At 42.3% G+C, this 26,224-nt stretch overlaps 1 protein-coding gene across 2 annotated transcripts in view; it reads left to right on the top strand.

Moving 5' to 3' along the window:
* EPHA3 (EPH receptor A3) overlaps positions 1-26,224 on the top strand; it is a 371,911-nt gene that overhangs the window by 212,407 nt on the left and 133,280 nt on the right. The window lies entirely within an intron of this gene.

The following is a 26,224-nucleotide window of genomic DNA, read 5'->3' on the forward strand; positions in this document are numbered from 1 at the left end:
AAAAGGAACAACTCCTTTTGCTTGAATGTAGATGGAGAGATCAATAATACATTATGGAAAACATCAAGCCAGTTTCATGCAGTGTTGCTTTGACTGGGAGAGATCCAGAGGGAAGGTGCAGCTCTAGAGAAGCTAAGAAGGTGTTGAGGGCTGAGCTAATGAGATTGGTAGAAAGGGATAATGTGGTTCAAGCTCAAGAGGGATGGGATGAATCACATTGCATTTCATGTATGAATATGTTTTCAACTGTGCTATGTCAAGATTAGAAATGAGCGAATTTCATATTTTGAAATTCGTTCACGCTTCGTTTGGTGGTAAAAGCTTCTACCACCAAACGAAGTGTGAACGAATTTCATAACATGAAATTTGCTCATTTGTAGTCAAGACCATTTCCATAAAGTACTGTACTACTGATTTATTTTTCTTTTATAATAATTACAAAAATGTGCAGCAATGTCCATGTGATTTCTTATTAATGAAATCTATGACTATTTCAAGTACTATGTAATCATCTGTTACGTCTTATACATTCAATAAAGTGTTTTCCACAAATACAGATGTAGTTTGCATGTTCATATGATTAGTGATGCAAGGTAGATGACATATACTCTATCGCCTGTATATTCAGTTTTTTGCATTTTTTTGGGCTTGTACTGTATGTGTTGTACTTTCTCAATGTGACTAATAATATAACTTTGGTCACTGAAAAAAACTGCTTCCATATAATGAAGAGGTTTGCGGTGGAGTTGGTATGTGTCATGGTGACTCTTCTTCAGAGCACTTGGTTGGAGATGGGTTACAGACAGCACATGACCCAGACCCACACAGATCACTCGTAGACATGGCGAAATGAAAGGAACAGTGCAACTTTGAGGTTAGGTTCATGTGGGTGTATTATAGATGCACTACGTGTCTGTATTTTGGATGTGTGACCAGGCTAACCGCGGGTATGACTGTCCTGAACGTAGAGCATCATAGAGTTTTGTGATGCTATGAGTTCGGGTCCGTAAGCTAAAGGTCAGGCTGGGACACATGCTTAATATGTTCACAATACACTGATTTGGACCTGACCTTAAAGGGAATGTCTGGGTTCAGAGCTGAACCTGGACATAACCCGTTCTTTACCCCTCCAGTCCCTATGAGTGGCGCATCGAAGAATTTCATTCTCCAGTCCTCTCCCTTGCCCTGAACTGCTTGGCGCAGGGCAAGGGCTGTTTCTATACATTTTGACACTGCTAGGCATAGATTTCCACCTAGCAGTGTTCCTGGTGATGTCACTAGCACTAATGGGCAGTCTTTAGCGCTTCCCTAGACTGTTTTACAGGCCAGGGCAGCGCTAAAGACCGCCCATTAGTGCCGGTGATGTCACCGGGCTCACTGCTAGGCGGAAACCTCTGCCTAGCATACTGTGAGAAAGCCTGGTCCGTCACCGGATATGAAGAAAAAGCATATTGCAGGGCAAGGGAGAGCATCGGAGCATGAAATGCTCTGATGCTCCACTCGGATGGTTGAAGAAGGGGTTATGTCCGGGTTCAGCTCTGAACCCAGACAACCCCTTTAAGTAACAGATTCTCTAGTTAAGTCACTTTAAGGAGATAAAACAGTAGTGATACACCGGCGCTTGCACTGAGTTGAACTGACGCAGCGGTACCGCAACGGTATCGCCACCGTTGGATATCAAATAAATGATGTGTGCAATATATATATAGGTACTGCGCGACTTGTACTCCCTCTTGCTTTCTCAATCAGAATGGCACCATGAAGATACGCAGTGGTTATAACAGGGACTTACAGTTTGGTTGTGATGTCTTAATCCTAGATGTTCCTCTGTATGCGCTGTTCTTCTGCGTCTTTCCGGTTCTCTTCTTTTTTCTTTTTTCTTTTTGTTTTTGGTGCCGTTCGGGATGAGGAAAGGTTTGGGGAGCTGAGCCCTAATGGTAACAACTGTTTTTAATAAAATTGTTTCTTGAGCTTGCCCCGGCCGGTGGCACAGCTCGTGGTTTAAAAGAAGCCGCTTGTTCGCGCTCGCTCGGAGCGCTGCGTGACGTCACGGCAGTGGCTATGGTGGACCAGGAGGACCAAAGTTTTCTCCAACGCGTTTCGATTAGTTCGCTAATCTTTAAGGAGATGTTTAAGCAGATATTCATATGGTTTAAAAAAATGAGACCGAATAAAATCAGACACTGAATCTCCCAGTTTTTCATATAACATCCTGTTTTTGGCACAGATTTTGAAGCTGATTTATGGGGCTATTTTTTTTTTTCTTTTTGAATTGAATAGGAATTTTACAGTTGAATACATTAGATACAGATGGTTCTTTTTTAACATTTTTTGTCAATGGGGGGCAGATTGGAGATATTTTTAACTCTGACTTTAAAGAGGACCTTTCACCTTGAAAAACATTGTGAACTAAGTATGCTGCCATGGAGAGCGGTGCCCGGGGATCTCACTGCACTTACTATTATCCGTGGGCGCCGCTCCGTTCTCCTGCTATGCCCTCCGGTATCTTCACTCACTAAGTTATAGTAGGCGGTGTCTGCCCTTGTCCTGTGGGCGTCTCCCCCTCCTAGTCTGCAGCGCTGGCCAATCGCAGCGCACAGCTCACAGCCTGGGAGGTTTTTTTCTCCCAGGCTGTGAGCTGTGCGCTGCGATTGGCCAGCGCTGCAGCCTAGGAGAAGGAGACGCCCACAGGACAAGGGAAGACCCGCCTACTATAACTTAGTGAGTGAAGATACCGGAGGGCATAACGGGAGAACGGAGCGGCGCCCAGGGATAATAGTAAGTGCAGTGAGATCCCCGGGCGCCGCTCTCCATGGCAGCATACTTAGTTCACAATGTTTTTCAAGGTGCAAGGTCCTCTTTAAGGGGGAAAAGCACTCACCAAGCTGTAAAATCTCTGTGTAAAAATGTATTGTAATTTAGGACCCTATGCCCTGATCATTGGCTAAACTTATGTCACTTGTGTAACTCTTCAAATTATGTCCATGAACTAACTTAGAAAAAATGTTTTGGTCATTACACTTGGGAGTAGACCGATACTGTGTCTATGAGCAGGAATGGATTTATGACAATAATTTAAGGGCGCCTGTCACCAGGACAGACACTTTTACATTAGAGCATGTCCTGATCGGTGCAATTTTGCCCACTAAATGGTCGCTTAAAAGGGTGCAGGGTGCGCCGGGATTTTTTGTAAAATGTGGCAAAGAGCAGTGTAAAGTAATAAAAAAACTGCTTTAAAATATCCAATTGTTGCCCGCAGCTCCAATTGGTTCCATGATCACTATGACCAGTTATTGGTCTCAGCTGAAGGAGAGAATTGACATGGAAATTTGGCCCAAATTTTTTCAAAATTTCAGATTCTTTAGTATCATAATTTTGTGTGATTTGATATGGAACAATTGAGGATAGGAGAGAGAGAGGGAGAGGGAGGAAGGAAGACTTTTCCAGGCAATTGGAATTCATTCTGACCTGAATCAAATCTGATGGGTGATTCGGCCAAATCAGACAGAATCAAATTTTAAGAAATTTGCTCATCCTTACCTGTGACTTCTGCAGACCCAACACAGATTAGGGCAGTAGGGACCAGTGAGGCAGCTGAGAACTGATGGGACATCTTAAAAGTAAGAAAGTTTTATTTTTTTGTTCTTTGTTAGTTTTTTTTATGCTGCACCTGCCTAATTTTACAAAAGAATGCTTTTAACAAAATGCACACTATATCTGTAATCACAAAGGCATCCTAACATGAAGTCTTGGTGGAAGACCAAAATACTGTATGTGCCTAGCTAAGCTTTCAAGTAATAGAGACCCCATTTATAGAAGTGCATGAATTTGATGTGGTAGTGCCGTATAATTTAGGGTTCTTGTAGTTGTATATTTCATTACGTACAGTATACATTTACTGATTTTCTATAAACAGAACAAATGTTTAGAATACATTGAACATCTTAGATTTAAACAAAATAATCAGTGAATACGATAGAAGAAATACTGTATTTGGATCGTCGGCTTTTCCCGAGATTCTAGAAAAGTCCCAATTTATGTCACATGTAAACAAGCATCTCCTTCTTAGGGGAATCCTGTATCTGCTAGACTAAACAAACCTTCCAAGCACATAGTGCTATCCTCGTCCGCCCAGCTGCTTAGTCTGGTGTCCTGATGAGTATGGCAGGAATTTTAGCCCGTTATAAAAGCTCTTCCAAATCAGAAGCAACTGCCGAGTGCCAAACTCAGCTGGATGGGAGACAGCTGGAGAAATCGAACCCTGTGTCCTCGTATATCTTACCTACACGCCACGTCTTATTGTGATCAGGGAGACTTGTTTGTCCAAGACCAGCACAGAAACGTTCAAAATTAAAATAGGAGCCCTCGCTATAAATCTGCTGCATGAGATTACATTCACATGTTTGTATATTGGATATTAAACGGTCGGCAAGGTATTACTTTACTTCATGGGACAAAGTAGTTTTACAGACTATCTAACATTTCTATTTACTGTGGAAAAAGCTTTAAAATGGCCCTTTGAAAAGAGGATATAGGTATATTTCTTGAGAAAGATTTTAGAAGAAATTGGTTTGATCACAGTTCTGTCCTCTGAGATATTTTAATGTTATGACTAGAGGCGTAGTAATATGAATAGAAATTTCTGTTTTGACCTTCAGGTTGGGAGTCTTCATTTTCTAGCTCTCCGTATACAGTCGTGGCCAAAACTTTTGAGAATTAGATAAATATTGAAAATTGGAAAAGTTTTTATAATAGCAATTTGCATATACTCCAGAATGTTATGAAGAGTGATCAGATGAATTGCATAGTCCTTCTTTGCCATGAAAATTAACTTAATCCCAAAAAAAAACTTGCCACTGCATTTCATTGCTGTCATTAAAGGACCTGCTGAGATCATTTCAGTAATCGTCTTGTTAACTCAGGTGAGAATGTTGACGAGCACAAGGCTGGAGATCATTATGTCAGGCTGATTGGGTTAAAATGGCAGACTTGACATGTTAAAAGGAGGGTGATGCTTGAAATCATTGTTCTTCCATTGTTAACCATGGTGACCTGCAAAGAAACGCGTGCTGCCATCATTGCGTTGCATAAAAATTGCTTCACAGGCAAGGATATTGTGGCTACTAAGATTGCACCTCAATCAACAATTTATAGGATCATTAAGAACTTCAAGGAAAGAGGTTCAATTCTTGTTAAGAAGGCTTCAGGGCGTCCAAGAAAGTCCAGCAAGCGCCAGGATCATCTCCTAAAGAGGATTCAGCTGCTGGACCGGAGTGCCACCAGTTCAGAGCTTGCTCAGGAATGGCAGCAGGCAGGTGTGAGCGCATCTGCATGCACAGAGAGGCAAAGACTTTTGGAAGATGGCCTGGTGTCAAGAAGGCCAGCAAAGAAGCCACTTCTTTCCAAAAAAATCATCAGGGACAGATTGATCTTCTGCAGAAAGTTAGGTGAATGGACTGCTGAGGACTGGGGCAAAGTCATATTCTCCGATGAAGCCTCTTTCCGATTGTTTGGGGCATCTGGAAAAAGGCTTGTCCGGAGAAGAAAAGGTGAGCGCTACCATCAGTCCTGTGTCATGCCAATAGTAAAGCATCCTGAGACCATTCATGTGTGGGGTTGCTTCTCATCCACGGGAGTGGGCTCACTCACAATTTTGCCCAAAAACACAGCCATGAATAAAGAATGGTACCAAAACACCCTCCAACAGCAACTTCTTCCAACAATCCAACAACAGTTTGGTGAAGAACAATGCATTTTCCAGCACGATGGAGCACCGTGCCATAAGGCAACAGTGATAACTAAGTGGCTCGGGGACCAAAACATTGACATTTTGCGTCCATGGCCTGGAAACTCCCCAGATCTTAATCCCATTGAGAACTTGTGGTCAATCCTCAAGAGGCGGGTGGACAAACAAAAACTCACTAATTCTGACAAACTCCAAGAAGTTATTATGAAAGAATGGGTTGCTATCAGTCAGGAATTGGCCCAGAAGTTGATTGAGAGCATGCCCAGTCGAATTGCAGAGGTCCTGAAAAAGAAGGGCCAACACTGCAAATACTGACTATTTGCATAAATGTCATGTAATTGTCGATAAAAGCCTTTGAAACGTATGAAGTGCATGTAATTATATTTCACTGCATCACAGAAACAACTGAAACAAAGATCTAAAAGTAGTTTAGCAGCAAACTTTGTGAAAACTAATATTTGTGTCATTCTCAAAACTTTTGGCCACGACTGTAGATACTAGCCATGTGAAGGAACTCACAGTGCAAGTCTTTGAATGGCCTTCAAATGGAGGTTCAAGGGAAGGACCATTTATCCAATCTATTCAACAGGTTAAAGGTGTTTTTCCGGGACTTAAATACAGATGACTTATCTTCGAGATAGGTCACTTATATCTGATGAGTAGGGGTCTGACGTCAGGTACCCCCATGATCAGCTGTTGGAAGGGACCTCAGTGTTTAGGTCAGTTCTGCTCCCTCTTCCTTGGCCCGCGACGCCACTTCCATTGGACACACATGGACTTTCTTCATCTCAGTCCTATTCAAGTGATTAGGACTGAGCTGCAATACCATCAGCCAGTATACAATTTAAGCCTGGTATACTATAAGGCATCTGATTGGCATGGGTCTTGGCAGTTGTACCGCCACTGATCTAATACTGGTGAAGTCCTGGACAATCCGTTTAATGAAGACTGTAGTGTGACAGATCTTCTTCCAAGAGACTGTCCACTTTGGACAATCCCTTTTTGTTATTACTAGAGAGACTGTTAAAGCTGTCACAGAGGGGGATTTGGAGAATACTCAGCGCTGAGATCCCTAGACACTGTACTTGACGAGAATGCTCCTGCTGCAACTGCAATCCCAGCACTATAGAGAATTAAGACTTTGATTTCTTAGTCATGCAAGAAGCATGAACATGCACATAGGTATTTGTACACTGCCCTCCGCATTGCCCACATAGCTCGGCAGGCAGTTTTGAGGTGTCAGAACTGCTGACAGACTCCCTTCTTCTCAGAATTCCATAATGGGATATTTGAAAATACATTTTCTAAAGCTGTACATTTACTGTGTGGGCAAACACAAGTGATTATGCACCAGTATTCAGGACACCCTCATAAGGCACCTACATAGAGGGATCTCTACTGCTGATAGCCTTACCTGGTATGTGATCCTTCAGTGAATGATCATGCCTAACTGTTCTTTTTCTGCACTAAGTCATGGCAGTGCACAGCTTCAGGACAGGACATAGCGTGCAGAAGGAGCGCAATACGACCTGACACTGTGCAATGTCAGGTCACAGTGTAGTGCGTCCCCAGCGAGCAGGGCTGCACGAAGAGTGGAGACGCCCGTAGGAGAAGAGAGGTGAGTACTTTTTGGTGTGGTCTGAGGTCTGCATTAAAGGGACTGAGGGGGGGGTTCCCATTCAAAAATTTGCTGTGGGGCTGAGTCAGTTCTAGTTATGCCACTGAGTGGGACTACCCAATTGTTATTATATATGGATGAGAAATTTAAGTAAAAAAGTGTGTAAAGTGTATAAGCAGCTCATGGGGGTTAGGGACAGTGATGGCCAGTTCGCCGTATTCGCCTGCGAACACATGCGGGTTGCCATCTTAACTCACAAGTCCGGCGAGGCACAGGTAAGTCCTTACCTGTGCCTGTTCCGCGAGTCGGTCTGAAACAAATGCGGTCACCGGGAGCAGCCGTTTCTCAGAACAGCCCGATGAATGCCCCTGGCGGCTGTTTCTCGGAACTGCCTGCTCCCGCTGACCGCATTTGTTTCAGACCGGCTCGCGGCACAGGCACAGGTAAGGGCTTACCTGTGCATCGCCGGACTTATGAGTTAAGATGGCAGCACGCAGGTGTTTGCGGGCGAACACGGCGAACTGGCCATCACTGGTTAGAAATTCTTAATACTGGATATATTAATAATTTGATATTGTTTGATTAAAATTTTGTAGTAATTAGTCTACTAAATAGTGCTACCTAGTGGTGATGAGCAGTTAATAGGGGGAAACGTCCCAATGGAAGGGGGAGCATTTTCTTATGATAACAAAAACAAAATCCTACCAGAAAAATAACAAAATGACAACAAAAATATTAGATAAATAGGAGAATGTTTTCTTTTTGGTGGCAATAATGTATCATGCATGTAATACTGCTGGCAGATCCTTCCAACACCAGGTGGAAAGTAGCTCTCAATCTGGTATGTTGGCACATAACGTAATGAGCAGAGCCAAGTGAATATCTGATATTACTATAGATGTGTTCACGGCTCACTGTGTAGTGTCGCAACAGAGCAGAGTGCACTGACATGTATAGCAACATTATATCCACTCCGATTATCTGTGTATTAATACATTAGTGCTGTAATTGGATGTGACAGGATATCTCCTAGCACTAATGACAGGACACAATTTTAATAGAGTTTAAGCACCTTTTATTGATGGGCAGTGACATTAGAATAAGATCTGTGGTAGAACAGTTACTTTATGTGATGTTATAACATAAAGCATCATTAAAGGGGTATTCCCGTTTTGCAATTTTCAGCCTCAATTGACAGGAAAGAACACATACTACCGCTTACTAATAGTGATTGTCCACTGTGTTGGTTCCCTATCTTGGTGGCATCATGTCTATAGCTAAGGCTTGCAAGGCTCTGTCCTGGGTAATGCCTCTGTATAGAACGTCTGAGGTTCAAATCTCATTAAAACCCGTAACATAATTTTTAGTAGTAAAAGTTCTGGCAGTAAAAATATTATTTTTACTTTTCACCTTTTTTATCTTTCATGGTAAAAGTTACAATTATCTGCAAAGTTATGGTTACTAAAAAAACAAAAAACAAAAAGCAGAACTACTGTATTCAAGTTTTTGTAACATCCTTAGGCTACTTTCACACTAGCGCAGCCTGTCGGATCCATCCTGCCGCTATTTCGCCGTGCCACCGGACTGCCGCTCCGTCCCCATTGACTATAATGGGGACGGGGCGGAGCTCCGGCGCAGCACGGCAGTGCACAGCGAGAGGCCTACGGACTAAAAAGTCAAACATGCAGTACTTTTAGTCCGGCGGCCTTTCGCCGTCCACTGCCGTGCTGCGCCGGAGCTCTGCCCCCGTCCCCATTATAGGAGGAGGAGCTCGCGGCAGGATGGATCTGACAGGAAGTACAGCCTGTCGGATCCGTCCTGCCGCTATTGTGAAAGTAGCCTTAGTAAGAAATACCACTAAACAGCATTTGGTACCCCTGTAATCATAATAAGCTCCATTCCAGTCTGAGATCCTTTATTTTTGACAAAAAAAATAGTCCTATACAATTATTTTTTCTTCCATCTAAAAAAAACTGATCTCAGACGGAAATGGCTAAAAAGGATGCAAAATGTGCATAATTAAGCTTAACAGAGGCTTAAAATACATGATCCATTTTTTGGTTTATTTTTCTGTTCTTCTGATGGATCAGAAGAACGGGAAAGTAAACGGTGATGTGAACACAGCCTTAGCAATGTTTCCCCGTTGTCTGCTTAGTTTCCACTTGGACAAAATTCCATGGCACAAAAAACAGAATTCTGGCATAAATCTGGGCAGGATATCTGTGCACCTGAATAGTATATGGTAACAGTACAATTTGTCTAATGTTAAAACTTGGATTGCTATTCTTAAACAGTGCAAAACTCAACAGTATTAGTGAATCTGCCCCATTTCCCCAGTAACTGTGTGACATGCCAGCATGGGAGGTCAAATACTGGCAAGCTATTATCCCAGAAATAGCACTAATGCAAACTAAAGTGTGTAACAACAAGAGAAAATGTCATTAGTCATTGGACTCGAGTGGGTAGAAGACTGAATCCGCCCATAGGATATAGACTACGTGGCCTATAATGTATATCTTTTCACAGAAAACACCACTAAAACATAACTTTTAATATTACTCACTAAAATGCCTTCTATTTACCTCCTTTTGCTTATTATTCGGGTTGATTATGAAAGAGATATGTCCCTACTCCTTTCCCTATTGCTATTTAGACCCTACCTAAAAACTGAATGGCCACCCCGATAGGGGCGATCCGGTGTCAGGAACTTCCTAGTCACCCTAGCACAGAAAAGAATCCCATCACTATAGTATAAAAGAGAGTGTTCATGTCCAGTAGTCACGTCAAAATTGTTGGTACATCACACCTAACCTTGGTTAAAGAAAAACAAACAAAAAAAAATAATAAAAAAGTGTGTATACTGTATATGTACCAAAATGAAACCATGGATAGTATGCAACGCTTGTTTCCAATGCGTTTCACCGTGCCAACAGGCACAAGCTCATCAGGGGACAATATCACAATGGAAGTATATCCATATAATAGGGGTAAAGAAAGAAAAATTCAGAAACCCAAAGTAAAGAAAGACCTACATAAAAAATATCAGATAAATACTGTGGCACTCTGAACAAACCAGATAAATCTCATGATCTATTGCATATATATATATATAGGCATCCTGAAATATATCAGGTATACTCATGACCTGTGATACCCTGCAGATAGCTTATGATGTTGTGCGGTACCCTGAACCAACAATTCCGATTTCATCAGGGACCACACCCCATACACAGATATATGTCAGGTATTAAAGGGAACCTGTCATCAACTTTATGCGAACCTCACTGAGGGCAGCATAACTGACAGAAATGCTGATGTCAGCGGTGTGTCACACATGAGCTAAAAGTAAGTGGTTGCCGAGAACCAGCATCATAATCATTGCAGTCCAGGCCTTGAAAAGAGTCAAATCTACTTCAGAAGAGTCCTGGTTATCCATAATCTCCTGCTCTCACCCATCTGCTGATGATTGGCAGTTCTCTCCTAGAGAGAAAGGGAGAAAACGAGGTAGAAGACTGTCAGTCATCAGCAGGTGGCAGGAGAGCAGGACTTCATGAATAACCAGGACTCTGACCATGACACGGGATCGCCCCTATCGGGGTGGCCATTCCGTTTTTAGGTAGGGTCTAAATAGCAATAGGGAAAGGAGTAGGGACATATCTCTTTCATAATCAACCCTGCGAGAATAATAAGCAAAAGGAGGTAAATAGAAGGCATTTTAGTGAGTAATATTACAAGTTATGTTTTAGTGGTGTTTTCTGTAATATTTGCTTTCTTCACTCCACTATTTGCATCTATCTGACTTTTTGACTAGTCAGAGCTGTAACAGATATCTTTTCACAGGAAATACCTCGTATACTGCATTTCTATATCATATAAAAGTGATATACGACAGAACGCATTCAATAAATGAAGAAAAAACGTTTGTAGCGGTAGTAAAATGGGTTTGGAAGTGAAGTGCATCCATGCACGTTTCCAGCCTGACCTACAATTCTGCAACAGTAAGCAGCGCCTGCTGATTCTGACAAGGGAGGGGGGTATAAGTTAAATTAAAATATGGGTGTATATGCAAGTAAGGGAATTAGAAACATCTGTGCACAATGGAGAGCTATGCACGCCTACAAGTTTTCGTAAATGACTTTTACTGTGTTTGTTTTTCCACAATAAAATGGGATAGGTTCCTATAACTATTTCCATTTATGACCATGGCCTGGACAAACCTCAGGTCACGTGGACATCCCCGGATTTCATCAGTGAAATGTATATTCTGTGCTTGGTTATACAAGAGGAGAAGAATCTGAGGGTCTGTACTTCCTTAGGATAATCTTCTTTGACCATTACTCCTGTTGCATGTGGACAGTTCTAGGACTGCAAAGTATGAACTCTTTCTAAGCTAATAACATATGGCATAATTATAGGACGCGCCAAGGTTGCTGTAAGTTCTGGGACCTTCTGCCTGCTGAGTCCCTCAACCATCTAAGAAGTCACTACTACTGTGCACTGTGTGTAATGGTCTGGGTCATAAAGCTGTGCCTCAAATATGAATCAATAATAAATAATTAATATAGGAAAAAGTTTCACCTTAGGGCAATAGTAGTTGCCACCCTGTGCACCTTGCTCCTTCTACTTCCTCTACATAGTCACCTCGCCTGGCCCTGTGAAGTAGAGCAAGGGGCTGACAGAAGAAGCAGCGGGAGCAAGGGTGCACAGAGTGGCTTGGGCTCGCCATCGGTGCACTTAACTGCTCATTTGCATTTGGATTAAAATGACTTTTTCTCAAGCATGAAGCAATGGATCGTTCAATGAAAGGTTGATTGAGCTGAGCTAGTCCTACAAGGGATGGGGGAACATTTATCAAGATTGGCGTTCCCATACACCAGACTTGATCCCAGTGCACTGGAGTAAGATGCTCCTAATTTATTAAGAAGCAAGTTCCTCTTAATAAATCAGGCGCATCTCTGTGCGCCAGAATCTCAAATCTACGTCAGCCATGGGCTGACTTGAGCTATAACGTATGCCAGTTACTGGCCCTACCTTTAGTAAATCTGACGGGCCGTAATAGGTGTTGAACAGCTTGAATAGACACAAGTTATGTCTCCCATTGTGCCTGCTTTAAAAGCGAATTTCCTGGTGACAGGTTCACTTTGAGGGTCCATGGTCTGTATCCAGATTTCATTAAATTAGCCCTTTAAGGCTACTTTCATACTTGCATTGCTGTTTTCCGTTTGGTCTCCATGCATTCTGAATGGAAAGAGATCGGTTCAGGATGCATGAGGATGTCTTCCGTTCTGGCAGCATTCCGTTTTGTGACCAGACACAAAACCACTGCAAAATGCGGTTTCGTATCCGATCATAAAAACTGGGGAAAAAATGGAAAACAATGTAAATCAATGGTGACAGATCCATTTTTTTAAGAGCCTGTATGTAAATGCAGCTCTCCCCTCTGCTTAATGATAGGCAATTATCGGAAACAAAAGGTATAACTTTCCCGTCAGTTGGCTAGTATAAAAGGCCTTTTACAGCGGGTATTCTGGTGAATAGCGTTTCTGCCAAACCCTGTTTCATCCATTGGACAGCCAGATAATAAATTGATTGAATAATGATTTTCTGGTAGAGAGCACATTTTCACTGATCTGGTAGAGGATAGGCATTATTCATGTGCCATGTATTTCAGCATTCAGTGGCTTCTGTGGTCCATCGTCTTGAGATTAAGCCTTGTGGGAGTTACTTCTAGATGCTTCTATGTCACAATAATAACACTTACAGGTTACCAGAGCAAATCTATCAGATATCACAAACTGACCTGTGGCAAAGGTGGCATTGTTTAGGCTCTTTACTACAACCTGTACCACCACCATATGTTTGTCTATGGAGATGCACCTGTTTGCAATGGATGTGGTTGCAACTCCTGAGCTCAATAATCGAGAAGATGGGTCCACATACTTTTGCCAATATGGTGTCGCTAAAAGGGGTTATCCAGGAATGGATAATGATGACCTATCACATTGGTGGGGGTCTGAGTCCCAGCACCCCTACCGATCAGCTGTTTCAGGTAGCAGAGGATAGGTGATCAATATTAATTACTGGATAACTCCTTTAAGCGTGAGGAAAACCTAAGCATGGTCTTCATGATCAAGCCTAAAATATAATTACTACATGGGTAACCAGCAGTTCGAGTGCAGCCCTGGAGTCATTTCTGGAGCCATGGTTTTACTAGTCACTTTTATAAAGGTTTGCTCATTACCCAGTTATGAGGTTTAATTGAATTTTCCAAGTCTTTCTTGTATCCGCAGACAGGCTTGGAAATCAAGCAATCATGTCCTCTTTAAGCAAAGACAAGATGTTACAGTATAGACTTGCTAGCGGCCAATTTATCTCATCAGCGCTGATGCTGGCATAGCTGCCAAGCCATTGGCTACATCATTAGTCCCGATCAAGAGGGCTTTGTCCTGAAAACACAAACAGCTGGCAATATTTGTCGAATAATTTAGCAGCGTTTTAACATTTCGGCTGGCATTATAGTCTTTTGTAGGGTTAAACGCATCGGTCTTCAGACGGAATTGTTCTGGAGAGCTGTTTCATTAACGACATCTGCATACACAATAAGCTCTTTCTTCTTCTCCATCTGGGGTGCTGGTTAAGACATCCAAGTTGAGAGGGATGTTCCTTTCCTCTCTTTTCTGCTTTGTATAAAAGCTTTGCTATGCAAGATGAGGCTAAATGAGAACATTAATGTTTCCTCAGCCGCCGATGACCGTTGTGCTGACTCTGTGTGACTGGAGATTCTTTTTTTACCAGGATAACCTTCTTCTTAGATAACTTAGATGAGTAGCTTCTTATCCAGTCCCTTCCTTGTCATATCTGAACATAACCAGAGATCCTACAGTCATTCATATTCAGGGTGCGTAGACTTTTACCAGACTTTGTTAACGGATCTGTAATGTAACTAGTTGTTTACTACATTTTTGGCAGTCAGCATCCAGGCACTGGTCTCAGAGGGTCCCGATAGGGGACAGCTACTGTATAATATATAGGGGCGTAGTGGTGGTCTGACCCTGATCTTTAAGTTTGTAAGTATATGATATATATCTAGTATAATGTGGAGAGGGGACACAGAATGGTTGAGGGCACATTTCACCTCCACCACTATCTATATAATATAATGTCATTTTTTGATGGGCCCATAAAGTAAAACTATTTAGTGGTGCGAATTATTCTGCAAGGTTTTTCATTAATGAATGAGGAATACATTGGAGCTAGATAAACGTCAAACTGGATATTAATTATTAAATGTTTTTTTTCTGGTACTTAGATATTGACGACCTATCCTCAAGATAGTTTATCATTATCAGATTGGTGAGGGTCCGACACTGGGCACTCCCATCAATTAGCCGTCGATCCCGAAAACTATACAGTGGACATAAGGATCCATCCACTGTGTTGTTTTCTGGTGCCAGTGTACTGCATTGCCCGGACACAGCCACCACACAGTAGATGGATCCTTGTTCCTCTGGCTCTGTCCACCATATAGTTTCAGATGCTAGCTGTTTGCTGAAACTGATGTTCGGGGGGGCAGGTGTCAGCTGACCTGAGATAGTTGTCAGCATAACCATATTGAAGACCTGTCCTGAGGATAGGTAACGTGGAAACCCCCCCTGCTGGGATCTGATATTGAAGAACTGACTTGAGGAAAGGTCTGCCTCCCCTCCTCCCCCTTCCCCTTTTAAAGGGAACCTGTCACCGTGATTTTGTGTATAGAGCTGAGGACATGCGTTGCTAGATGGCCGCTAGCACATCCGCAATACCCAGTCCCCATAGCTCTGTGTGCTTTTATTGTGTATAAAAACCGATTTGATACATATGCAAATTACCCTGAGATGAGTCAGAGCTTGAAAATATGACTCTTCTCTGGTCACACAAGTAAGATATGACTCTTTTATGTTAATTTGCATATGTATCAAATCGTTGTTTTTTTACACAATAAAAGCACACAGAGCTATGGGGACTGGGTATTGCGGATGTGCTAGCGGCCATCTAGCAACCCATGTCCTCAGCTCTATACACAAAATCACGGAGACAGATTCCCTTTAAGTCCTTTATTAAATTATTAAGATTAATCCCATATCTGTCTATAAAACGGCTTCAACATGTCTAAACATAGAAAGAAGGGCTTCAAGTTCTACCTAGAATGGAAGCAATGGAAAAAGGCAAGTAGACTTTCCTCTAGGTCTAAGAAGATACCAGCTGTCTGTATGTAGACGTCTTGTACTGGCTATCATTGCTAGTCTAAGAGATTGGACTAATGCAATGAATAATGTCATATTTATCATCTCATTACAACCTGTCATGAGATTCAGTACTTTTCAAAACTTTTTAAAAGGTTGACTTTTTGGGAATGCATAATACTGTCTGGCCCTGTGTGCCCCATCTTTATACATTTTTCAATGGGTTGTCAATAAATCTCAAGCTGAAGAGATGCTGTATAACTCCCCTGCCCGGTTCTAGATTAGTTTAGTCATTTAGCGAAGATTACTAGTCTCTAAATAATAACTGCTGTTTCATGTACTGCTTTCTTTACTGTACACACATCCGGTTGCTTCCAGTGCATCCATTCACCTTCCATATTGTGTCTTTCTATGTTTTGCATGCAAAATGCTCTAACTTACAATGCTAACTATAACACCTAACATACAACTTGTAATGTATTCTGCTCGGTTGTAAAGAAATTAGATTTGGGTTACTGGGTTCACTATTTAGCTCATGTACAGTGGGTCCACTAAGGCCTTAGAGGGCGACACTCCATGACCAGGCATTCAGACCCAGCTGCATAGGATAGTATGTGTTCCCTACCATTATTGGTCCCTTTACACAGGACGATGATCTCGTAGATTGTCAGGAAGAAAGTGTTCCTTTCCGTCAATCTGCTGATACCTATCGGAGGAGACCGGTGCATTTACATACTGTGGAGGAACGATCGCTAATGCCATTCCCCCATACTGTCTCATTGTTTCCTGGCAGCTGATCATGCTTACACCACAATATGTCACTGGGAAACGATGATCTTTTGTGCTGCACAAAAATACAATTACCCAATGAACTAGTGTTTTGCTTGTTCATCGGGTAATCGGCGGTGCATTTACATTGCCAGATCATCGCTAACAAGCATTACTAGTAACGCTGGTTAGAGATGGTCTGTTCAATTGTCGGCTCATGAAAAGGGCCCTTAAAGGGGTTGTCCCACAAAAAATGTTGTACAGTTTTCAAACCAGCACCTGGATCTGAGTACTTTTGTAATTACATGTTATAAAAAATTTAGCATAGCTACTGAGTTATTCAATAAAATGTATCTGTATAGCGCAAACCTGCTGTTTGTTCTTTTGTTATTTCTTTGTCCGGCTCACTTAGAAGGCCGCACATGCTCAGTTTCATCCTTCAACTGCCTCCTGAGCTGTGATAGGGAGAGCTGAGACACGCCCCCTGAGCTGTGATAGGGAGAGCTGAGACACGCCCCCTGAGCTGTGATAGGGAGAGCATGGACACGCCTCCTGAGCTGTGATAGGGAGACCTGAGACACGCCCGCTGAGCTGCAGCAGAAAGGACACTCCCCTTGAGCTTCCAGCTTGATATAAATCTAGCAGAGCAATGAATGGGGAGATCTCCGGATCGATGTGAGGGCTGGTTTTAGCTTTGTTAGAAAAAGATTGTCATGTACTATATGATGTTTAATTTACATTTTTTACATTAGTCATGGGATAACCCCTTTATGTCAAATGGGAACTGATATCCGGAAGCTCCACTCCTTGCCTCCTCCTGTGGTCAAGAGGATGACCCCGCAGAGGACCAAAGGCGTGAGAAATGAAATCCAATGCGTGTATAATATTATTTTCAGAATAGTCACACTAATAAAAGAGGTTGTGTCATCTCAGGATCCTACTAGGACCCATTCTGTCCATGTTTTACATTTGAATCCTAACATTTAATCAACAGCGTATGGCCACGTGTAATGCTACATTTCTCCTGTAGGGGCCGCTGCAAGGAAAATCAGGAGCCAAAAGGCAAAATTAACTGGAGGTCTCGGGAGCCAGAAGCCAATGCAGCAGCTCTCCTAAAATAAAGGGGTTGTGATAGGACCTTCAATATGAAGAAGACCTAGTAGCATAGATGTATAATTTCCCAGACAGTCCTACACTCCTTCTTTGTCTCCACACAGTGGGGATTTTTTTTTCATACCTTCATCAGTGACTTACGTCATTTTAACACATGGACCCCCGACCTTACTAATACAGGAGTCGCCTACTCAAGCTGAGAACACTAATGTGTTAAGTCTGATTTTTAATTCCAGCTGTGGTCAAAATAGCGTCGCGCAGAACAGGAAGGTGTTTCATTTTCAAGCCCGAGCTGTTGAGCAGGAATAAAATTGCAACGAATGAAGCAGAGAACCCGAGAAGAAAGGAGGGGGCAGGTGACACAAGATGGCACGTAACATCTTCCTGTGCTTCTCTGAAAAAAAATAAAAAATCAACAGCTCAGATAAATGATCACAACAATTGCAGTGACATCTACATGTCACCATGTGGGGGCTTACTGTGTTAGCAGGCAACTGCTTAAAAGGTTGTCAGCTCCCACCGCCAAAGAGGAAGAACTTCTTTCAGCACCGCTGATGAGACTGATCCGAGCCGAATACTGAAGCATGGAAGCCATGGAATGGAGATACCAGGAAAGCTGGAGTGTGCATACATATTGATACTGTACTGTATAGCGCCAACATATTCCGCAGCGCTTTACAATCAGGGGTTCAAGTACAGATAGAGTCATAAATAATATCGCAGCAAACAGGTCAACAATTAAAACAGGAGGAACGAGGGCCCTGCTTCCAAGAGCTTACAATCTATTAAGGACAGCAATGACAGCATGTAGCATTGTTCAGTTAGGTAGATGGGTCAGGCTTGGACTAGGGATGGCCAACCTGACCTCTCCAGCTGTTGCAGAACTACAACTCCCAGCATGCCCACACTGCCTACAGCAGGGCATGGTGGGAGTTGTAGTTTTACAACAGCTGGAGAGCCGCAGGTTGGCCATCCCTGGAACAGGTGAATCCCTTGGTGGCCCTAGTTCCCTACCCTGTACACAAGTGGCACATGACTCTGACAGCACTACATATAGATAGGTAGCGGACAGCGTCTTACTCAGCCTATGTTTAGATTACAAAGTACCCAGTTTATTATCATAGACGCTTGTGGCGGCTGAGATGACTTCTAGGCACAGAGGCAGGACAGCCAGTATCCTGTTTCCCCAGGGACCTGCCCTCAGAAGGGCAATACAGGGGCCCCATGAGCATCATGTAGTATTTTCTGCAACTGTGTGAGCAGGTGATATTTGCATAGAGCTTTACAGTGGGCCCCCAGAATGCATTTCATTGGTGGGCCCCAGGCACCTCAGTCCGATAGATAGGTATTAGATAGATAGATAGAATCTGTCTATCTATCCCTCTAATATCTATCATCTATCTATCTACAGATGCAGCCGAGCTAAACTTGATGGTTAACGCATTAAGTAAAGTACGGCAAGAAAAACATAGCTATATTTTCAATGGATTTCAGTTGCTTTTGTCACAAGATAACCGAGATAGCGCTGTGCCATGTCTTATCAGAGGGAATTTTAGCTCAACTACATCTGTGTCTATCTATCTAATATCTATCTAGGCCGAGAAAGGCTCCAGTATAGAGACGAAACGTTCTGCTTCCAGCATGGGCGAATAAACACTTTTTATTTGAGAGTGCTGCCTGTTTTTCAGGCTTGCACCTCGTGGTTGCCATATTCTTCCTTTTTTGTATCTATCTATCGATCTCCTATCTATCTATCTATCTATCTATCTATCTATCTATCTATCGATCTCCTATCTCTCTATCTATCTATCTATCTATCGATTTCCTATCTCTATATCTATCTATCTATCGATCTCCTATCTATCTATCTATCGCCTATCTATCTATCTATCGATCTCTCTATCTATCTATCTATCTTGCTAGTAGAAAAAGCAGCAGACATGCAGGTATGTTGTTGCAAAAACCGCATACATTTTTGTGCTTTTTTTGCCGCAGTAAAAGCGATGCACAGCCGCAGCCTGAGGACGCTTCCTGCATACCAGTCATGTTTTAACTCAATAAAAGACAGTATGCAGGAAGCGCTAAAAGCCCCCTAGTGGCCGCTGCAGGTAGACAGAACGTTATGTGAAGACAATCTGCGTAGTAGGAGGAACTGGGCAAATTATTACATAGTTTTGTGGGAAATACTTTCAGTATAACCTGCATTTTATCCATTCAAATCTATGCTCTCTATGCTTAGGAGTCCAGTTGGCGGCCCTACCTAATGATTGAAGGCTATCTCGGATCAGTGAATCTGCAGCAGAAATATGAGGCTAAAATGTGGATTTGCATGTAGACCATTCACATATTATCAGCAGAATGTTCTTGGATTGTGTTATGATTCCCATGCTTAAAGGGGTGGCCACTTACTGATCACTGTGGACCATTGTGTATGTAAGATGACTATATGGTACTTACCAATATAGCCTCTGTTAAAATTCTGCACCATTTTCTATATTTCATAAGGTATGGCCGAGTCTTTTGTGCTGTCCACACAGAGGTCCTGTCCATAAGATGGCCGCTGATGGAGGGTCATGTGACCAGGCAAATCATCTCCATGTGATGTCTCCTCCATTCAAATACACTGCATCCGCCATCTGTGTAAGAATAGGGGAGGCTGAGTAATGTGTCTGGTCACATGACCCTCCATCAGCGGCCATCTTATGGACAGGATCTCTATGCAGACAGTCCAGAAGATTTGTCCAACAAACATGACATAGTCAACCATGACTATATTAGTAAGTGCCATATAGTCATCTTACATACACATTGGTCATCAGTAGCCAAAAAGTGGACAACCCCTTTGAATCCTGACAAAATTCTAAACATATGAACATAGCCTTAGGATAACTGCTTCCTGGCGTTCTCAATTTTTCTTGCGCCCTTTCTGGGTCCCATAGCAGTTGACAGGCCTAGTCCGCTGGTAGTTAAGCTCCTGCAAGATTGCCGTTCCAGGTTCAGTTGTCTTCCAAGACTCCTCGTCTGCACAGAGTGTATTGTACCTGGTAGTGACACCAGGAACTGCATTCATTACGATCTGAATGGTAGCACATGCCTGGCAGCATGATCCTGTAGTGAGAGCGCTTGCCGTTTCCAAGTACTAAGATAATGGTCGCTAAGTATAATAAAAAACAAGTCGCTTCCTGCAATTCTTCTCCTCTGGCATCTATTGTACACAGTGAAATGGCGGGAACACGGGAACTCAGCTATTGAGAAGCACAGGGTGTTCATCGTAAACAGGATCATAGGAAATAGCCTAGGTCGGTGCGTGACACAAGTGGAGGATGAACGTGCAGGCCGCAGTCTAATAGAGGTGGGTGGAGATGGGAACTTGTGCCTGAGGAGAACAATAGCTTCCATGATTTCATGGGATGTTTATGCATATTTGATGGCAAATAATTGGATATTCATTGATGTTGTTAATTATTTATTCTGTAGATTGAGCTTTCCACGCTCTTATCCAGCCAGGTGTGTATCGTAGGAGGAGAAGTTGTGCTGAGATTTACAATGTGAACCATAAGAAAGAATTATAGATACAAGCAAATCGAAGTCCACAAAGTGAACTTTGATCCGAATTTCAGGATAAATTTGATTCCCTGCGAAGCCGAATTTCCTTGTGCTTCGTGGTAGTGAATCCGATTTAAGGCTACTTTCTTGTGGATCCGTCATGGATCTCCAAAAACGCTTCCGTTACAATAATACAAACGCATGCATCCGTCATGAACGGATCCGGTTGTATTATGTCTTCTGTAGCCATGAACGGATTCGTCTTGAACACCATGGAAAGTCAATGGGGGACTGATCCGTTTTCTATTGTGCCAGATTGTGTCAGAGAAAACTGATCCGTCCCCATTGACTTACATTGTGTGTCAGGACGGATCTGTTTGGCTCCGCTTCGCCAGGCAGACAGCAAAACTCTGCAGGTAGTGTTTTGGTGTCCGCCTCCAGAGCGGAATGGAGACGGAACGGAGGCAAACTGATGGATTCTGAGCGGATCCTTTTCCATTTAGAATGCATTAGGGCAAAACTGATCCGTTTTGGACCGCTTGTGAGAGCCCATGACGGATCTCACAAACGGAAAGGCAAAACGGCAGTGTGAAAGTAGCCTAACCTGAAATGGTGTGAAAAATATATATATATATCATACTTACCTGCTTCATTTGCTGGCGTCATCACAGGCCACGTCAGATTCCGTGCCAGTTCTTCAAGCAAGATGGTGGCGACCGGGCCGCCGCGAGCAAATTTTTTAGTTTTTTTATTTATTTGACACTGTTATGTATATCAGATGCTGCGATCAGCTATGAACACCACAGCTGAGGGGTACAATGACAGGGGGCGCCACAATCGCTGCTCCCCACTACTTACAGTGCGCTACATGACGAAGTAATTTGTCACAATGCAATTTTTTTATAAAATTTGTCGAAGCAGCCGAATCGAACTTTAGAATAATTCGCTCATCTCTATTTCTTACCACTGCTGCATTTTCTTGTTTTCTTAATTTTAGACAGAGCCAAATCTAGGCTTTCCTGCAGCTGGAGCAAAGATTCAGTTCACCCTTTATTCAATAGCTTTAAACATATAACCTTGCCAGTCGCTTATCCTTGTGCCCCCCTGGCAGGATCCATCAGCCCCCCCCCCCCCCCCATTTAGCTGCACCCCTTAATTCAGTAATTAGCTTTTTAGCATAACCATTTAGATTCCTGCTTCATGTAATTCTTGAATATGTGATTCACCATTTTTTGGTCATTTTTCCCCTACTGAAAAATGGAATTGAAAGTGATTAAAAGGTTGTAGGTACTGTACCGCAAAATGGTACCAAAAAAGCTGGCGTTCATCCCACAAAACACAATCCTTCAAACAGCTCTGTAGACAAAACCAATAAAGTTAAAGGTTTTGATAGTTTTTTAAAGTATCAAAACATAATAAAAACTTTATAAATTAGCTATCGCTGTAATTGTATTGAGCCGCAGAATAAGCTTGTCATGTCTCTTTTTAGCGCATAATGATTGGAAAAAACTAAATATAGTGACTCAATGGTGCCATTAAAAAAATACAACTTTACCCGCAAAGAATAAGGGCACACGAGCAGAAAAGTAAAAAAGTCCTAAAGTGTGTGAATTGAGCAAAGAGAATTCTCCCAAGGCCGTCATACAGTTATGAATGTGTCTTGTGCTAAGGAAGTTATTCCCATAGGATCAGCTTTAGGATTCTGGCTATCCTTGACAGCATGGCTGCAAACAGTTCATTTCCACCGTAACAACTTTCTGTATAGATCATGGAAACTGCTGACGACAGGGCCACCTCTTTCCCAGGAGCAGAGGCAGACAATGGCGCCCTCTCTACAGTGTATTCCCTAGCGTGGCTGTAAATACCACCGAGACGTCCCCTCCTGTAGTCACCCGGATGCCTTTTCCCGCTGTCACGGAAGTGTGTGCTGCATTTTAGCTCTAGCAGAACATGTCAGACCTGTTTCCAAAAGTGTGAAGGTGTTTGGCTTTTCATATTTAACAGTATAGCCCGTTGCAGCACTTCGCAGCGTCTTGTTACATAGTTTTACATATTTTTTTCTCGGTGATGTCATAAATGTGAAAAACTTGCTTTGTCTATGGGAATTGTTTTGTACTGTCCAGCTGAACAGATACGGTATATTTCGATGAATAATCTACTTTTCATACAAATAATGATGCAAATACATATTCCATAATACAAATTTCATATAAATAATACAAATACAATAATTCTAAGTAAACTATAGTAATAAATAAAATAATAAATAAAATAATACAATAAAAATAGTAATACTAATAATACAATAATACATAAAATACGGTAATAAATAAAATTAATTAAATACAATAAAAATAGTAATAATACAATAAAAAATAAAATACAGTAATACATAAAATAATACAATAACAATATTAATACTAATACCATAATAAATAAAATACAGTGATAAAATAACACAATAAAAATAGTAATAATACAATAATAAATAAAATCAAATACAATAATACAAATAATGGCAGTTTCTCTAGCTTACTGGTATATGCTGGTCATAGTTTTGTTATATTTCTATATCCTATAGGCAGAACCATGTACAGAAGCACATAGGGTCCCTCTAACCCACTGCTAAAGGAGCCACCATGTTGGTGGAAACTGTGCATGGTAACCAATCACAGCACAGCTTTCATTAGTTGTACAACAAATGAAAGCTGTGCTGTGATTGGTTGCTATGTCTTATAGACAGTTTTATGTACAGTACAGACCAAAAGTTTGGACACACCTTCTCATTCAAAGAGTTTTCTTTATTTTCATGACTATGAAGGCATCAAAACTATGAATTAACACATGTGGAATTATATACATAACAAACAAGTGTGAAACAACTGAAAATATGTCATATTCTAGGTTCTTCAAAGTAGCCACCTTTTGCTTTGATTACTGCTTTGCACACTCTTGGCATTCTCTTGATGAGCTTCAAGAGGTAGTCCCCTGAAATGGTCTTCCAACAGTCTTGAAGGAGTTCCCAGAGATGCTTAGCACTTGTTGGCCCTTTTGCCTTCACTCTGCGGTCCAGCTCACCCCAAACCATCTCGATTGGGTTCAGGTCCGGTGATTGTGGAGGCCAGGTCATCTGGCGCAGCACCTCATCACTCTCCTTCATGGTAAAATAGCCCTTACTTTCAAAGTTTTCCCAATTTTTCGGCTGACTGACTGACTTTCATTTCTTAAAGTAATGATGGCCACTCGTTTTTCTTTACTTAGCTGCTTTTTTCTTGCCATAATACAAATTCTAACAGTCTATTCAGTAGGACTATCAGCTGTGTATCCACCTGACTTCTCCTCAACGCCACTGATGGTCCCAACCCCATTTATAAGGCAAGAAATCCCTCTTATTAAACCTGACAGGGCACACCTGTGAAGTGAAAACCATTTCAGGGGACTACCTCTTGAAGCTCATCAAGAGAATGCCAAGAGTGTGCAAAGCAGTAATCAAAGCAAAAGGTGGCTACTTTGAAGAACCTAGAATATGACATATTTTCAGTTGTTTCACACTTGTTTGTTATGTATATAATTCCACATGTTTTAATTCATAGTTTTGATGTCTTCATAGTCATGAAAATAAAGAAAACTCTTTGAATGAGAAGGTGTGTCCAAACTTTTGGTCTGTACTGTATCTCCTCTGCCAATGCCCTATATACTTGGAGGTTGTACAGAGCAATAATGTGTCCATGTGCACAGTGAAGGTGTAGAAATAGAGTTTCCCTTTAACTAATATAACTGCATTTTGGAGCTTTATTTTAAAGGGGTTTTCAAAGAACCTAAACATTTTAGATAACAGCAGAGATAATAACAAAGGAAGACTTACCTGTCCCCCCGCCTCTGTTCCAGCACCCCTGCTCTGGTACTGCTCGGTGGTCTTTTTCTCTGGCGCTGCTGCTAAGATGTCTCTGACTACCCCAGTCACTGGCCTGAGTGGTCACACGGAGTAGTCGGAGATGTTATCGCTGCAGTACCAGAAACAAAGACAACCGGGCAGCGCTGGAGTAGCGGCACTGCAACAGAGTGGGGAACAGACAGGTGAGTAAGTCTTCTTTTGTTATTTTATAACAATCCCTGGGGTTATCTAAATTCTTTGGGTCTTGGAGGACCTCTTTAAAGGGCATCTGTCAGCAGGTTTGTACCTATGGCACTGTCTGACCTGTTACATGTGCGCTTGGCAGCGGAAGGCATCTGTGTTGGTCCCATGTCCATTGGTGTCCGCATTGCTGAGAAAAATGATGTTATAATATATGCAAATGAGCATCTTGGAGCAACGGGGGCGTTGCCGTTACACCTAGAGGTTCTGGTATCTCTGCAACTGCACTTTCATTTACAGGGCCAGGCAGTGAAAACGTCATCACCTGACCCTGTCAATCAAAGTGCAGAAGGCGCGGCAGTTGCAGAGAGAGCAGAGCACCTGGGTGTAATGGCAACGCCCCTGTTGCTCCTAGAGGCTGATTTGCATATATTAAAACAACGTTTTTCTCAGCAATGCGGACACATATGAACACGGGACCAACACAGATGCCCTCAGCTGCCAAGTGCACATGTAACAGGTCAGCCAGTGTCATAGGTACAGATCTGCTGACAGATGCCCTTTAAGGGTGATAACGCACTAGGTTTATAGGCAGTCCTATGTAATAATGTGGTTGTGGTGCTTCCGTAAAGTACACAGAGGCATAGCCAAATGATTTGTGTAGGTGCAGTACAACAGATGAGGTTCACGTCCTTAATGTGACCCCATTTTATCCTTACATTGGGATGAGACGCATACATCAGTGCTTCCTACTTCCTCCTATATCTACAGAATGCACCTATCATTCATTACCTTTAATTAAATTAAGCCGGATTCACAAGCAATCTATTCATCTAATGGTCTTTAACCTGAGACATGTGTGCCGGGTCTCACAGCGGTACGAAGCAGAAGCCTCACAGCGAAAATCATAATGCTCCTTTTTGCAGGATTAGCGCTCTCGCCCCCTGACCCCATTCAGTGCAGACAGGACAGGTGTTTGCTAATGGGAAGAGGGCTCTGCATGTTGACACCACCTACGGTGATGCGTTCAGAAAGCTTCCTCTATATACACCCATTGTTTATGGTACACGCGTGACACAAGGTAATATACTGTATATTTTGCCTACCACCAGAACCGGTTTTAGGGGGTTATCAAA

The sequence above is a fragment of the Bufo bufo genome, chromosome 3, assembly GCF_905171765.1.
Source record: "Bufo bufo chromosome 3, aBufBuf1.1, whole genome shotgun sequence".
NCBI classification, from domain to species: Eukaryota; Metazoa; Chordata; class Amphibia; order Anura; family Bufonidae; genus Bufo; species Bufo bufo.